At 40.6% G+C, this 6000-nt stretch overlaps 1 protein-coding gene across 4 annotated transcripts in view; it reads left to right on the top strand.

Annotated features, from left to right (window-relative positions):
• The first annotated feature begins 3308 nt into the window (after nucleotides 1–3308).
• The window catches only part of LOC127963467 (tricarboxylate transport protein B, mitochondrial-like), a 34867-nt gene continuing 32175 nt past the window's right edge, over nucleotides 3309–6000 (top strand). For 2 of the 4 annotated variants that reach the window (XM_052563401.1, XM_052563402.1), the window contains exon 1: nucleotides 3309–3629. The gene's annotated coding sequence lies outside the window, so the exon portion shown is untranslated. The remainder of the gene's footprint in view (nucleotides 3630–6000) is intronic. The other 2 variants (XM_052563403.1, XM_052563400.1) reach the window with 2 other exon arrangements.

Below are 6000 nucleotides of genomic sequence, written 5' to 3'. Positions count from 1 at the left end.
AATATATTTTGAAAACACTTGATGGTCACGCGCTGAACTGGAGCAGAGAACATCACCATGGAAACGGGGCTCAGCCCAACCATGGTTGCCAGGGTAGCGGTTTTCAGCACAATTTGGCTATTTTAGAAAAGGAGTTGCTGGAAAAAATAGTTGCGGGTTGCGTTTTTTTGGGCTACATTTATAATGTACCGCGGCTGCAAAAAAAATTAATTAAAATAAAATAATTGTGGATAAAGATAAAAGTGAACCTTTTATTAGTGGGCGTTGATCCCCGGGAATGAATAGTACTTGGCAACAAAAGCTGCTTCTCGCGAGATGCGAGTAGGTGCGCGCGCCACATGTGCTTTGACATCACAAATCAAGCATCATCATCACGTCACTCACATCAAGAGAGCGTTGTAGTCAGAAGCGTCGGTTCGGTTGTCTGTGGATGAACAAGCAGCATTCTAAAATGTCAGGTAAATGGGGAAAGTATGGAAAGAAGTATCGCAAAGAATGAGAGACAGAGAAAGAATTAAAGGAGTGGATTCGAAGTGTTCCAAATGATTATAGAAAAGCGTTCTGCAAATATTGCAAATGTGAAGTAAGAGCTCACCATGGTGATCTGGTAGCTCATGCTGCGACTGAAAAACATAACTAAAATAATACGGCTCCTTTCTCAAATGCCAGAACATTATTTGACACAGGCAGTTCCTTTCTAAGAAATAATTCACCTGTGCAAGAGGCGGAGTTGAAGCTGGCTGCCCATGTTGCTTGTCACTCAAGCACTTCAACTGTTGACCACTTAGGAAGTGTTGTGGAAGAAATTTAGAAAAAAAGCATTCGTTTACATTGAAGGAAATGCACAGCACTAATTAATTTAGTGATAGGACCAGTAGTACATGAAGACCTTTTGGAGGATGTAGGAAGTGGTCCATACTCTCTATTTGTTGATGAGAGCACTTATGTCACGACCAAAAAACAACTGTGTATAGTCATCAGATATTAAGCAATCCTATATGAGTTCATGGTCTCTTAAAGTGGCTCTTATATAGCAATCCACATATTATCTACATAAAGTGTGTGTGCCATTCTCTTCAGCTCTGTGCATCAAAAGCCGTCAGTGTCCTCCCAAGAAATGTTAAGTACATGGTTTCTCAGACCTACAGTTGGTTTTCAAATGCCACCCAGCGTTTCCAAAAATATTCTGAACTGTACAAAACCATAAATGTAGGTGAAAGCCCACTGAAGATTCTGCAACTGTCTGACACTAGGTGGCTCGCTATTAGTGAGTGCATCAACAGGATCCTTGCACAGTATGTGGAGCTTAAGTTGCATTTTCAGTTGAGGAAAGACAGTGAGAGGAGCTATGCTGCGGAACTGCTGTACCAAATGTATAGTGACAATATTAACCTGATATACCTGAAATTCCTCCAACCAAATGTGTCAGAGTTAAACAGACTTAATAAAATCTTTCAACTTGACAAACCTGATCCTGCAAAACTTCTTACAGAACTTCTAACATTTTACCGGTCCCTGCTTGAGCGCATAGGTTTGCCGAAGACATTCCAGAGCTGGCAAGACATCATGGAGTTTAACCTTTCTGATGGGAATCTTTTGTCAATTGATGCCGTAGACTTTGGGGTGCAGTTCCGTCTTGCTTTGTTTGAAGCCAATGGAATAAGTGACCTAGCTGAACAGGACATTAAACGCAGGTGCAGGGACTACATGCTAGAGTTATCTAAGGAAATTAGGAAGAGAGTTCCAGATAACATTAAACAGTTAGAGGCTCTCAAATTCCTGTCACCGAGTCATACTCTGTCCTCAAGTAAGCCAAGGATTGATGATCTTCCCTTTTTCCACCTCTTCAAGGGAGATGTAGGAAAAGCAGAGCAACAGTGGAGAAGTAATTCAGACTCTGGAACAATGCAGAGGATGGCAAAACAGAGGACTTCTGGGTAGAAGTTTCTGCATACACAGATACTGCAGGTGATAAAAACTTTGAAGATCTTGGGAATTTCTTCTTGCTCTACCATTCAGCAATACAGCAGTTGAGCGTTCATTTTCCCAAATGTCACTGATAAAGAACAAGCTACGAAACAGGCTAGAGCAGAATTCTTTGCTAAATATAATGAGGATTCGAGCTTACATGCAAAGAAGAAACATATGCTGCCATGAATTTAAACCATCACCACGGATGCTTTCTCTCTTTACTGCTGAAATCTATTCAGCACCACCTGAGAAGTGTGGGGAAGAGAGCACCACTGTCTAAAATAAAACAGCCCCGATATTGTATATTGTTCTGTTCAAATCTGTAATCAAAATGAGGCTGCGCAGTTAGACCATCTAAGAAGAAAATGTTGTGAAAAGTTCTGAAAAAAGAGAAGACAAACAACAACAAAAACAAAGGGACAAGTGTTCAAGTTCACCCAGTAAGCATATCTGTAATAATATTAGTGGTGGGCCGTTATCGCCGTTAACGTGCTGCGTTAACACGAGACTCTTATCGGGCGATAAAACAAATATCGCCGTTAATCTATTCTCAAAGTTGGGTTGGGAGCTGGGTCTATACTAAGCAAGCTATGATGACTTTCACCTTGATATTTTATATAACTGACTCGCTGAGGACAGCCTAAAAAGATGACAGGACAGTTGACGGGCCACTGCTGCGCATCGTCACGAAAGCTTATCTTTCTCACGTGTTGTTAAGCCGTACCGCTTGTCGATTTAAACATTAAAACATCCAAAAACTAAACGCGGAGAAGCTGAACAGAGTAGCGCGTGCCGTTCGGTGCGCACGAGAGAGAGAGAGAGATTTTTTTAATCTAGATTAATCTCACTGTGATCTTGAAATTAATCTAGATTAATCTAAATTAAAATGGCTCATTCGAATTCTGCCGAAGGCATTCAGAATATGTGTTACCCAAATAAAATTGACAAACAGTAAGTCTTTGAGAAGGGGTTTATCATGCTAGGTGGTGCATTAGAAAAGGGTCTCATCTCCTGTTTCCAAAATGTTTCACAAAGTGCTTGAAAAAGCTGTAAACTAATTCCACATTGCACAAGGTGCAAACAACCTTACGCCTGTTTCACACCAATGTTTAAGTTTTTTTTTCAAGTTTGTAGGTGTCAAGGTACAGAAACCAAATAATAGCACTGGATAGTCTTCAATGTAAAAATTAAATATACAATCAAACCTACATTTATTCAGACACCTTCAACATTCCTCACATTATTACAGTTTTGCTATATATATCAATAATTATATCTGGTTTCTGAATAATTTTTGGTTTGACTGTTAAAACTACAAAGAAATTCAGTCAAGAGCAGTGAGCGATTTTCATTTTCATTTTCTTGGATTAACATTACAGAGGCCAGTAGCTAAATTATGGCGCGGCCACTTTAAGAGACCATGAACGCATCCAATATCATTCACATCCCATTTTTTCCCTCAACTGTTTACTTTCACTTAAGAAATAACTGACAGTTTTTTCGATCATAATTTCCAAGGTGGATATTTTATTGATAAAAGCCAGTGTATGTTAATTTAGTTTAACAGTGTGTGAATTTTAATATTGATGCTTGTGTGTAAACAGAACAGCCGCAAATCTGGAGAGAAAAGCATGAGAGAAGTGCTGAGAAGAGAAAAAGTAAGTACAAGTTAGTACTTCTGACTACGGTCAGAAAATATCAGAGAGGATATGTTCTTATTTGACCTTTATTGTATGAGATTGTGTATAAAAAAAACAACAGTGTGTGATATTAAGAATTTGGGTAAGACAAAAGGCTAATACTTTAAACTTAAACCTATATAAACAAATTTTAAGGCCCTTTGTGGGAATCCAACCGTTGTCTAATCTGAAAAATTGGGCTAGTTTTCATTCCATTTGGGCGGGTTTTGAGTTGTCATTGGGCTGGAAATATTTCTGGGACCTGGCAACCCTGAGCCCAACAGTCAAGCAGCCCTTGATTTGAGTCAGATCGGGACTTCAGAGCGGGCCCGCGAATCATTTGAGTAATTTGAGTCAGATCGCGATTTCAGAGCGGGCCCGCGAATCAATTGTGTCATTTGAGTCAGATAGCGACTTCGGAGCGGGTCCGCGAATCATTTGTGTCATTTGAGTCAGATCGCGACTTCGGAGCGGGTCCGCGAATCATTTGAGTCATTTGAGTCAGATCGCGACTTCGGAGCGGGTCCGCGAATCATTTGAGTCGAGTCAGAGCGGGCCCGCGAATCATTTGAATTAATTGAGTCAGATCGCGACTTCGGAGTGGGCCCGCGAATCAATTGTGTCATTTGAGTCAGATAGCGACTTCGGAGCGGGTCCGCGAATCAATTGTGTCATTTGAGTCAGATAGCGACTTCGGAGCGGGTCCGCGAATCATTTGAGTTATTTGAGTCAGATCGCGACTTCAGAGCGGGTCCGCGAATCATTTGAGTCGAGTCAGATCGGCACTTCAGAGCGGGCCCGCGAATCATTTGAGTCAGATCGGCACTTCGGAGCGGGTCCGCGAATCATTTGTGTCATTTGAGTCAGATCGCGACTTCAGAGCGGGTCCGCGAATCATTTGTGTCGAGTCAGATCGGGACTTCAGAGCGGGCCCGCGAATCATTTGAGTTATTTGAGTCAGATCGCGACTTCGGAGCGGGTCCGCGAATCATTTGAGTCGAGTCAGATCGGCACTTCAGAGCGGGCCCGCGAATCATTTGAGTCAGATCGGCACTTCGGAGCGGGTCCGCGAATCATTTGTGTCATTTGAGTCAGATCGCGACTTCAGAGCGGGTCCGCGAATCATTTGTGTCGAGTCAGATCGGGACTTCAAAGCGGGACCGCGAATCATTTCATCGTTTTATTATTTGCATCCCTTTTTTTTTTTTTTTTCTGCTCTGTTCTTCAGTCTTTCTGTCAATGCTTTATACACATCATGATAATGACAGTCTGAACATTATGCATTAAATTTAATTCACCATCATTTATTTATTTATTTTTACTTGTATTTTGCCAGGACCATTTCAGGCTTTAATTTTATATTAGGAGCTACAAATAAGTCAAATGAAAAAAAAAAGAGAAGTCTTCTAGCAAGCAATTGCTTTAGAAATGATAGTATGTTGTCTTTAAGTTTTGCATTATTTTGGCATAGTCTATCATTCCAGTATACTTTTCTCAAAAAAACAAACAAAAAACCAAACATTTTTTGTTGTTGTATGTGAATAATTGTAAGTATTGGAAACAATATAAAATGTTTGTTCATCTCAGATTCGTCACTCTTGGTGTAAATTGCAATTCACTGAAAAGAGTTTAAAGTGCATATGATGGGATGTATATAATGTGTGTTTGTAGTAAGTGATGCTCTGAATGTGTCTCTCAGGAATCAGAGGGACGTATCAAGGCCTCACAGCGACCGTCCTCAAACAGGGATCCAATCAGGCGATCCGGTTCTTCGTCATGACCTCTCTGAGGAACTGGTACAAGGGTGAGAGTCTGCAGCATCACACTGAATATAAAACACTCAGAAAGAGTCTCATCTGATCACATTGGGTGTTTTCTGGATGTGTTTTAGGTGACAATCCCAACAAATCCATCAACCCCGTCATCACCGGAGCGTTCGGTGCGATCGCAGGAGCGGCGAGTGTGTTTGGAAACACGCCGCTGGACGTCATCAAGACCAGAATGCAGGTGCACAGATCAGTTATCAAGATTATTATTCACATTTATTTAAAATGTATTCAGAATTTGATTTATAAAGCACTAAAAAAAATAAGAAAGTGCTGTATAAAATAAATAAAAAAATATAGGAAAACTAAATATTAGAAGAAACAAGAAAACAAATCAATATCAATATCTGGCCGCTAGAGGGCAGAATCTGCATTGACAGATCTGTGTGTGTGTGTGTGTGTGTGTGTGTGTGTGTGTGTGTTTGGGGCCTTTAGAAATACTCTTTGGGATTGTTTGTGCCATATCCTGTGATGTGTATGTTCTTAGCCTTTTCTTTGTAGATCTAGACTGAAGGCTTGTTAGA

Source organism: Carassius gibelio, chromosome B8 (assembly GCF_023724105.1).
Source record: "Carassius gibelio isolate Cgi1373 ecotype wild population from Czech Republic chromosome B8, carGib1.2-hapl.c, whole genome shotgun sequence".
NCBI lineage: Eukaryota > Metazoa > Chordata > Actinopteri > Cypriniformes > Cyprinidae > Carassius > Carassius gibelio.
This window is presented reverse-complemented; position numbering and strand designations above follow the sequence as displayed.